The 9,982-nt window shown below is 38.3% G+C and overlaps 1 non-coding gene across 1 annotated transcript; it reads right to left on the minus strand.

The window, feature by feature from the left end:
* Positions 1–5,064: 5,064 nt before the first annotated feature.
* Positions 5,065–5,136, minus strand: trnap-ugg. Its single transcript has one exon. It is a non-coding gene; the product is annotated as a tRNA-Pro (tRNA).
* Positions 5,137–9,982: the final 4,846 nt, after the last annotated feature.

Here is a 9,982-nt window from a genome sequence, read left to right on the forward strand (position 1 = left end):
GAGGGATATGGGAGAAATGATTAGAAGGGGGTGGAGTCTCATGTGGAATATAAACATGGAACGACCTAGTTGGGTTGAATCATCTGTTTCCTTACTGTAACATTCTATATAATTCTGTAGATTTCTATGATTAACTCAGGACACTTTGCCATTTTTCTAACTAGTTCTTTTTGCTAATTTTGTCCCCTAGTACCGTCTGCTTAACCAAGCCATCTGGCTTTTAGACCAATGTCCCGAATCTCTGGAACTTCTTGACTCAATCCCTCCATATTGCCTCCTCTTTGCCTGCCTTCAAATCACACCTGAAAACTTTCTTCTATGACCCATACCCTTGATCACTTCCCCTTCCTTTCCGGCTCAGCCCCAAGCCATGCCATGGATAAGCACTCTGAGATGCTACTCACGTGAGCAGCACTGTATAGATGCAAGTTGTTGTTGCTGTTGTTAAACAAACAATTTTGAACTTTAAGTATCTGGTTTTACAGCTAGCAAAGACTTATAAGGATGTATTTTAACACAGGACCACAATATATTCAGGCTTTATTTTTCCTTCAGCCCTTGAACAGGCATACATTTGTGACTGTTTAATTATCTTCTGTTCTTTGCATAAACACAATACTTTTACATGTTCTTTACATAGTGTGATGAATGTTGAGACAGTAGTCATTAATCTTAGACATGATTTAAACCAAAAAACCCAAACTTTATTCAGCAACCAAAAATAAGTATGTGGAAACTACCTTTCACCACCCTCTTCGTCCGTCTCCCCTCTCCCTTTACTTGGCACCTAACCCCAACTTCGTAAAGAGCTCTGAGATGTTATCCTACATGAAGAGTTCCATATAAATGCACGTTGTTGTTGTAATGGTATGTCACTGGTTTATCAGCAACTCCTCAACTAGACTCAGCTTGGTGCCACAACACAACCTCTCCTATTTGGCCCAGAAACTACCCCCATGGAACCTTCCACTGCTCTCTTCTTAACAGGACACCCTGTATTGTGCCACAATGGGTGGGATGTTCTGGCCATCAGCTGATGCTGTGCTAGAGGCTGCTGATGTCTCCAGGGCCTCTGAGGTTTGGGACTCATTCAAACACCTCAAAGATGGCAAGCTGATACTGTGCTGCTGGTTGCTGTGGTCATTCAGCCATTCATGGAATCCCTTCTCCACCCTGATAAAGGGCAGATTAGCCAACTTTGTCACTGGTCAAATTCTCCCTGCTGTGCCCAAGCACCTTACACAACTAGGATGAACAATTGGCACCTGTACCTTTTACTCTGAACATATCCAAAAATCGCTGGCAACAGTTGTACCTTTCAATCTTGTTTCTGCAAAGAAATCCCAGTGATGACTGATCAGTTGTTACCACCAACTCAGCCTGAAAAGAGCAGACAGTTTGTGTTGTCCTTTGTTCTGCTGCAACAAAGTAGAAGACATTTATCATTTCTCAGCTAAGTAAATCCATAGTAATTAATCATTTCTTCTAATTATCCAATTACAAGCTGCTCTGCACACAAGGCACAAGCTCTATGGTGTAAGGGGATAGGATTGAGATATTTTATTGGTATTTTCTGGCTGACACTGTGATTAAATGAAATAGACAGTGCAGCAAGTCATCTGTCCCATTTGCTAACTTTATTAATAAATCTGAACCTCATGTTGGTGCCTAAGATTTATAGATATGTCCATACTTTGTAACTAAATAGAGAACGAAATGTACAATTATGCAGCTTGGCAGGTCCAAGGTTAATCTTCAGATCATTCTTATAAAATGAGCCTCCCAATAGACTTGCAAGCTACAATTTCATTAGGCGGTTTTCAATCGGAAGTTAACATCCCAGTTCCGCCAATGCAATTTATTTGCAATTATCAAATTATTTGTGCAAAACTTCTGCATTTTAGTTGTTTATCTATAGCTTTATACTGTATATGAGGATTGGTGAAATCCTTTGAAAATGACCTTTGAAAAATCCAATATTCTTTATGTCTCATTTGGAAAATCAACCTGATATTCTGTGAAATCACAATGATTGTGTTGTGGCCCTCTGTACATCACTAAAATCCAATCTTATGCCTGGTTCATACTACCGGGAACAATGTTATTTTTGGAATATAAAAATGATCTATACCTGTTAGTTCTAATCAATGACCATGGGATGTACAGAACACTGCTAAAATGACCTCTTAAAAATTCTTGGGTGATCAATTGGGCCATGCAGAAATTTTATTGGACCATTTTTAGATAGTCAATTTGCTTTTATTCACAAAGCTATTATTTATAAGTTTGGGTTTGTGGATATTGGATTGTGGTAACGTTTCCATAACAGTGTTTGATGATATTCTAAGTCTTAGTTTTGTACACACATTGGTTTAATCTGCGGGATTTGCAGATCTCAATTTTAATTCTGTCAAGGCAGTTTATGGTAAACAGGAGTTGGGCAGGAGATTGATATCTGAGTGAGGTTTCAGAGGGTTGGCCTGAGACATGCCCAGGTACCTGCAGGATCCCTTATTTACAAATCCTTTTGCAAATTTTGTAAATTAGACTCCACTGTCAAAATCAAAGATCTTGTCTCACCTCTGCCTCATCATTTTAAACATCCTCATCCCATTTAACAATACAAAACAAATTTCAGCTCCAAGAATTACTGGATTCCCAAATCCTCCATTGATCTTTGTCACTCTTCTCTAATAATAATAATAATAATAATAATCCTTGCATTTGATATAGCGCTTTTCCCGTCGGGAGGATGTCCCAAAGCGCTTCACAGAACACACTGTAAAATGAATTGACTGTATATTTGTGGGCGAACGCGGCAGCCAATTGCGCACAGCAATGTCCCACAAACAGTCGTAGATTGAAAATGACCAATTTAATTATTGTTTTTGGTTTTTGGAGGGATTATTATTAGGCTCTGTGTGGAGTAAGGAAACTTGCCCAAGGTTACGCCCTGCCTGGAATTGAATTCAGGTCTCTCACTTGCAAAGCGAGTGCTCTAACCATTGAGCTACAGGACTCCACTTCATAGAATAGACTGATAATGAATTGACTATATTTGTAGGCGCAACGCGGCAGCCAATTACGCACAGTCGTGGATTGAAGTGACCAATTTATTTTTTTCTAAACCTTCTCCAGTGCAGAATTTGTGATGTGCAGTAATTCTTCCAGGCTGAGTTCCTTAATGTGGTAATCAGCACTGTTTACAATCATATATTGTTTCATGTCAGGGGTACATCCCAGAGTGCATTCACAGTGCTAGGCTGACACCTGAGGTAGGGTTGGGAATCAAGAGGAGAAAGCACAGTCAAAGAGGTACGTTTTGATGCGGACCTTGATAGAGGGGAGGAAGGGAGACAACATTACCACAATCCTGTAACAAGGATGTTCAAGTTACAATGAATTCTTTGAATTCTTTACAATAGATTTATACCTTTTAATGTCACCCATGTGCATCGCTTATTCTGGCTTAATAATAAGGCTAAATGCTCAGGAAATTAGCAGCAGTATAAATATACTCATACTCAGACAGCAATTATTTCTCTACATTTATTTGCAAATCTGCAATAAATGAAAACAGTTTGTGGAATCTCTGAAGACATACTTTATGTTGAAATTCAGTTTAATTACTTTAGTAGTGCACAGAAAAATTATCATGCAAATTATTTAGGTCATTAAGTAAATATAATTAATACTTTGATTGAATGTACAATAGCCTTTACATTTTATATAGCCCCTTTTTATACATTTGGTATAGCACCTTGGGATTTCCTGACATGGAAGGACATCCCGAAGTGCTTCACAGGATATAGGGTAAAGTGCATTGATTCTGTGTTTTGTGGACAAATACAGTAGCCCATTTGTGCACAGCAATGATAAAAAGGCACAGTTCTACTGTTATTCATGACTTTGAGTAACAACGTCACAAATTATTATTACAAATACACTTAATATTTGAAGATTCAATATAAATATTCCTATTATTAGGTCAGGCTTTACTTCTAATCCAGATCATACTGATACATTAGGACACCTCAGACTGTGCCAGTGTATTAGGATTGGTTTGGACTGTGTCAGTGTTTCAGCCTGACTCCGTGGATTTAGACTCTTGTGACCAAGTCAGAAGGTTATGGGTTCAAGCCCCACCTTGGGACTTGGAACTGACATAGATTAAAATGACACTCCAATACAGTGCTGGGGATATGCTGCATTGTTGGAGGCACCATCCTTCGGATAAACCCAGGCCTTCTCTGCTGTTCAGGAGGACATTAAAGATCCCATGATAATACTTGAGAAAAAGAGAAGGGAGTTTCTCCTGATGTCCTGGCCAACAATCCACCAAATGAAATAGATCATTCACCCCATTAATGATAATAATAATCCTTGCATTTGATATAGAGCTTTTCACATCTTCTAGACATCTCAAAGGGCTTCACAGAATATACTGTAAAATAAATTGACTATATTTGTGGGCGAAACGTGGCAGGCAATTGCGCACAGTAGTGTCCTACAAACAGTCGTGGATAGAATGACCAATTTTATTATTGATTTTTTTTCTTGCGGGATTATTATTAGGCATGTGGAGTAAGGAAATTTGCCCAAGTTTTTGCCCTGCAAGGAATTGAACCCAAGTCTCTCGCTTGCAAGGCGAGTGCTCCAACCACTGAGCTACGGGACTCCATTGCTATTTGCGGCACATTGCTGTGCACAAATCGGCCACTGTATTCGTCCACAAAACACAGAGTCAATGCACTTTATCGTATATCCTGTGAAGCACTTCAGGACGTCCTTCCACGTCACGAAATCCCAAGGTGTTATAATAATAATAATAATCCTTGCATTTGATATAGCGCTTTTCACGTCGGGAGGACGTCCCATAGCGCTTCACAGAACACACTGTAAAGTGAATTGACTGTATATTTGTGGGCGAACGCAGCAGCCAATTGCGCACAGCAATGTCCCACAAACAGTCGTTGATTGAAAATGACCAATTTATTATTGTTTTTTGGTTTTGGAGGGATTATTATTCGGCTCTGTGTGGAGTAAGGAAATTTGCCCAAGGTTTCGCCCTGCCTGGAATTGAACTCAGGTCTCTCGCTTCCAAAGCGAGTGCTCTAACCACTGAGCTACAGGACTCCACATTATACCAAATGTATAAAAAGGGACTATATAAAATGCAAAGGTTTTTGTGATTAAGGATACCAGTGATTAAAGTTTATTTTTCTTTTGCTATGCCCACAAAGGTGTTCTCAAGGGTTCATTTTTCATGTGTAACCAAAGAGAATGCAACCAAATTTTGACTCAGAGTCTATGACTGCTGGTGGAAACTGGCTTGTTCACTAAAAAATTGACATCCACCTAATAAATAATAATAAATAATAATAATAAATAATAATAGGATAGTCAAAGGCCTGAAATCTGAAATCAAAGGCAAATCTGAAATCTTAAGCACTGAAGCATCACGTTTAACCCCAAAGAGTGAAAGCAGGTCACATAGCTATAGGTGGCTTCACAGCTGGATCAAATTCTGTCCTGATTCTATTATCAACATAAATGCACTTTCCAGCAGTGCTCCCTCAATACATGTCAGGAGATTATAAAGGGCAACTTCCAATCACATACCAGGAAGTTTTTCTTTACGCAAAGGGTAATCAATGACCGGAACCGGTTGTGAGGAAAGGTGATTGAGGCCAGGAAATCGGTTCATTTAAAAAGTACTCTGGTTGATGTATTTTCCATCCCTAGCTCTGAGCACTGAGGCCAATTCCAGAAGATTGCATTTTCATAGGTTTGCACAGTACATTTGTTTTGCTTCAGTTTGAGCAATCTAGTTTCACATTTGCATACTTTTTTGTACTTAAGCGCAAGTTAAGAACATTATTTGCCTACGATACACAGCCACAGACACTTTGAGGTGTTTTGACATCATAGACATTATATCAAATGAGAATTATTTTTTATTATTATTACATTTAGGTAAGTACTATATATGTTTTGGATATTTCTGAACAGCAGATACGCTTACTCGAAGCAGTCAATGCAGTACAAAAACTACTCATTAAACCATTAAAAAAACACTTGGGGAGAGAGGGGGGTGGAGGGGGTGGAAGGGGGAGGGGGGTAATGTTCAAGCTCCTGAACCAATTAGTTGTGCAGGTTGTGATATGAAGTATTAAAGATGGGTTAAGTCCAGCAGCACTAATGAAACATAAATTCAAATGTAAATATTGCAACTAACAAAATGTCAGAGCATGGGCACGTCTTTGAGGAAACAGATCAATGCACAAGTGATTACCTTCCTCTCTGGAAGGATTGCATTTCCATAATTGATGTTTTGTCCCACCTATCCATACTGCTGGATCAATATAATTGTGCAAAAAACATAGATTTAAGAATTGATATTAATGGCTCCAGTATTTTGGGGGAGAAAAAACTTCAGAAGTACGGCATTTAATAGAGGCATACATTAGGGCTCCAGTCTCCCACCCAGAAGTGAATTTGTAATCTGAATTAGTGATTGTTCACATTTGGGTTGTTTGGCTCATGTGTCTCAGCGAACTCATCTTTGGTAAAGGTAAACTGGCTGAGAATAGGTTCGCTTCCTGCTTTGTTCACACGTAGGTTCTGTTTAGAGCAACTTATTGAATAGCACAAAAATGACAACCTCTATAGACGTCCACAGGCCAGACCATCCGTTTGACAAAGCATGATGGCATAGATGTGGATGTAATCTTGGAGACAAAAATGTATATGTGTAGGCATGCAATTGGTGGGTAGGACCGGGGATGGTAATAACAAAAAAATAGGAAATCTAGCTATTTAACTGGAAGGAAAAATAATATATTGGACTGACATTGTGGTGACTGACTAAATGGCACCCACATTTGTGAATAGCAATGATTCACAAACAGCCATGCAGTGAATGAGCAATTTTATTTGGGGGATTGTTGGTCAGAACAGCGAGAGAGAGAAACTTCCTTCTTCTTTTGAATAGTTTCATGGGATCTTTAATGTCCACCTGAACAGGAAGATGGGACCTTGTTTTAACATGTCATCCGAAGGATGGCATCTCCAACAATGCAGCACATCTGCATCGGCGTATCAGCTTAGACGATATGAGTTCCCAGTCGTGACGGGCTTGAACCCACAGCGTTCTGACTTGGAGGCGAGAGAATTACCAACTGAGCCAGGTTGACACATTGTCCCAAACTATAGATGCTTGAAGTATTGCTAGACTTAAAGGAAACAAAGGAATCACATATCTGTATTTTGGTTACAACAAACATAGTGATTCTAGCCACCACTAATTCAGGTTGAATAATTGAATAGTTCACTTCAATTTTTTTTGCCATGTCAGGGCCTTTGTCCATTATCCAACATAATTTTCATGCACTGTCAAGCACTTGGGGAATTTAATATAATGTAGTCGCGGAACAGAGCACAAAGGATCAGATTGATCTAAATATTTGAGTAACCCAGATGGAATAGGACCTATTTAAAGAAACACAATTTGTTTTCTTGACCTAAATGAATAGTATTAAAAATTCCAAACAAAACAATAACACAACAAAGAACTTGTACTCCTCCTCAGTCCAACATAAAACTGGTGCCACATTTAAATGGATGTAATAAATTATATGGACAAGTGCACTGCAGATATCAGTTAGTTGTTAACTAACATTGTCAGTTGGAAGCCCATGTTATGACAACAATATTACTGTTGCTGAAACATGTATAGCTGTGTCTCACTTTCTCTTCTTGCTCAATGCTACCTTGGCCTATATAACTGTCCATGTCTCATCTTCTTACTTTATATCTCAGTCCTTGTTTCATCTCAATGACCTGTGTCACAAATCTTGCTTCAAATTCTTTATTTTATAATTGGATGGAATTTGCAATGTTTCACAATGTGATTGATATGATAATTACCATGTTCAAACACTGCAAACTTCATCCCAATGCTTCTTGTTAAAGATATGCAGCTTCCAGTCTGGAATACTACTACTAATAATAAATGCTTCACAGGATATGCTGAAGTGTTATTATAAGTACAGTAGTTGTGATTTTATGGGCGAATGGGCAGCTAATTTGCACATGGCAATGTCCATGCATTCAAGAATTTTCTGATCGTTAATAAAAAGGCTTTAGTCAACTAAGTTTCTAATTCACACGAATGCATGACTTTTGGGAGCTACCATTGACTAGGAGGAGAATGTTGTAGCAATGGCATGAAAGCCAAAAGAATCAATTTGTATCACTTAGAAGGCAGACATCTGTTTCTGCGGGAATAGTACACACTTAAGATACAAGGAAACTGGAAAAGATAACATTATGGAGTTTGAGGAGAGATCAAAAGCTTGAATTGATTTGCTGGCTTTGAAAGAGTTGTTCAAGTAAAATTTGGGAGGCTGACAAGGGTTCTGATAGCTATGGAAGAGGGAACGAGAAGGAAAGCTACGTAAAGCCATCTTTTGAAGATGGTCTGAACAGCAAGGTCTACGATACTATATTGAATGCAACATAAGATGTAGCATTAAAAGATGCATATTAAATTTAAATTTCTATAATTTTGTTTCTTTTAGCTATAATTGTTTTGGCATGAGTTTGCGGAAAGAAAGTATTTTTAAAAAATTTAAAGTTGCCCATCATTCTGAAATAAAGTGGAACAAAAGCAAACACTGAAATCACAGACATCATAAAAACATCAAGAATCATTCACTTTATCATATATAAGATCAGCTCAATTTCAGTAAATTGCTGACACCCTTGCCAGTTCTGTCATGTACATTTGGTAAGAAACAAGACAGAACCAGCAGGAAAATGGAAGGAGACAGGAAAAAGAGTGAGGGCAATGATGTAAATATTGATTTTACAAGCAATGATCTAATAACAGTCACAACTGAAGAACCACTATCCCTTTTGCAGTCCATCATGTGCTGCTTTTACTATGTATAGAAACTTGTCAGTTATAAGATACTGGCCACAATGCTCAGTTTGTAGAGCGCACTTCCTGTTGAGAAGCTTCCCCCGGAATGTTATCCCCCTGGTTGTAAGTATGACTATTTCTGTGCTTATAGAGCATTGCACTTTTTGTGTTGTATAAATCAGAGTGGAGCAGCCCTGTGCTGAGATCGCCTTGAGGAGATGGTTTCAGCAGCACTTTGATTTGTACCTCTGGAGTTTAAAAATGGGAGTGTTGAGAGATATCGCCTCAGCTCCCAAATGATTGATCCTTTGATAGCTCCTGAAGAAACTTTCAAAGCATTATTTTTTAATGTTAGTGAGTTATGTTTAATGAGTCGGTTGTCAAGCAGCTCTTAATAATATTAAAAAGCTAACCACCATTCTGAAGCTCTGAAGCACTGTGAATGAGCAGAATTCTACAATTATTTTGTAACTGGCCTCAGTGTGAAGGGGTGAAGAGCAGGACATTTTGGGGTGAAAATGCAATGTTTTATAACAGATTTGATAATTCTGACCATGATAATTATCATATTGAATAAGTTATGAAACATTCAATTTTCAACCCTATAAATTAAGTTTCTTGTTTGCATTTGTTCTGGAAATGAAGTTGCTTTGCATTTACTCGAATAAATGGGACACAGCAATGATATTTATGCCCAATTTGCATTATGCTCACCTTACACCCACCTGTCTTATCAGTTGTTCTGTTCCATTGTGGGGTCAGGGCATTAAAAGCATTTTTTATGTGTTATTTGGATTACTTTATCATTTTTTTTATTTTTAAAAACATACAAGTATTCCAATGTGCACTGATTTTGTTTCCTGTCACTTTGGACATGGACCAGCTGCCTGTCATTTTCTCTGGTTCTTATAAAATTGGTAGAAAGGGAACTCAATAATCCCATTTAGCCCACAGAGTCATTTCTTCCAACTCAAATTGTCATGGCATCTCACCAGTTTATTATATCTCCTTAGGGAAGGCAGTAACTACAGGAGAAGTTTCAAAAAGAGAGACTTG

Source organism: Callorhinchus milii, unplaced genomic scaffold (assembly GCF_018977255.1).
Source record: "Callorhinchus milii isolate IMCB2004 unplaced genomic scaffold, IMCB_Cmil_1.0 Scaffold4, whole genome shotgun sequence".
In the NCBI taxonomy this organism is placed as follows: Eukaryota; Metazoa; Chordata; class Chondrichthyes; order Chimaeriformes; family Callorhinchidae; genus Callorhinchus; species Callorhinchus milii.